The sequence below is a fragment of the Rhinolophus sinicus genome, chromosome 4 (assembly GCF_057876585.1).
Source record: "Rhinolophus sinicus isolate RSI-liver-muscle chromosome 4, RSI-T2T, whole genome shotgun sequence".
Classification (NCBI taxonomy): Eukaryota; Metazoa; Chordata; class Mammalia; order Chiroptera; family Rhinolophidae; genus Rhinolophus; species Rhinolophus sinicus.
Genome location: NC_142504.1, coordinates 73,581,671 through 73,582,757, shown reverse-complemented (window position 1 = coordinate 73,582,757; position 1,087 = coordinate 73,581,671). Strand labels below are relative to the sequence as shown.

The 1,087-nt window shown below is 47.1% G+C and overlaps 1 pseudogene; it reads left to right on the top strand.

Annotated features, from left to right (window-relative positions):
* Nucleotides 1–465: 465 nt before the first annotated feature.
* Nucleotides 466–876, top strand: LOC141573161 (large ribosomal subunit protein eL28 pseudogene; annotated as a pseudogene).
* The last annotated feature ends 211 nt before the right edge of the window (nucleotides 877–1,087 follow it).

The following is a 1,087-nucleotide window of genomic DNA, read 5'->3' as shown; positions in this document are numbered from 1 at the left end:
CCTTTGTGATCTGGCACAGTGAGAACCCCTGGGCCTTCAAGCATACCAATAAGCACACACTGCCAGTGAACTACAGGAGCAGTAAGAAGTCATGGATGCTCCTCTTCCAAGATGCCTTCCTGAACTGCTCATGCCAGCAAAATGAAGAAGTACTGTTTGGAGAATAACATACATTTCAAGATTTTGCTTATTGCTAATACTCTGGGGTACCCTCCTTTTATTGGTGATCTTCATCCCAATATCAAAGTGCTGTTTCTCCCTCCAAACACCATCTCTCTGATCCAACCAATGGATCAAGGAATAATAGTCACTTTTAAGGCCTGCTACCTGAGGAGGATATTGCTACAACTGAGAAAGACACTGAGAAGACACTGATGCAATTATGGAAGAATTATAACATCTATGACTGTATTAAGAACCGTGCTTGGGCTGTCTCCGGCTGCCGCAACAAGAGGAGCTGTCACCATGTCTACACATCTGCAACAGACGGGTGTTCACAAATGCTCCAGCTTCCTGATCAAAAGGAACAAGCAGATGTACAGCACCGAGCCCAGTAATGTGAAGGCCCCCAACTCCTTCCACTACAACCAGCTGATTCACTGCTAGACAGTGGGCATGGAGCCAGCGGCAGAAGGCAAAGGTGTGGTGGTCATCATGAAGCGGAGATCCAGCCAGTGAAAGCCGATCACCTCCTATGTGAGGACCACCATCAACAAGAACGCCTGGGCCACCCTCACCAGCATCCAGCACATGATCCACAAGAACAAGTACTGCCCAGACCTGCGCATGGCCGCCATTTGCAAAGCCAGAATCATCCTGCGCAGCCAGAAGCCTGTGACATTGAAGAAGTGGGCTTGCCCCACCAAGAGCTCCTGAGCACCTACCTCCCAAAACACTAAAGCATGAAGTGTCAGCCAACTTTCTCCAACCAAAAAGAAAATAATCTTGCTTGGCCTTGGTGGTGAAGCCACCAAGGAATATATAGATGGTACCTAGAAGACACTCAAGAGATTTGTCCATGATTTCAAAGGATTTGCCAAAATGAGGAGAATGCAAATATTAACAATGTTGTGTCTGAGATGATGAA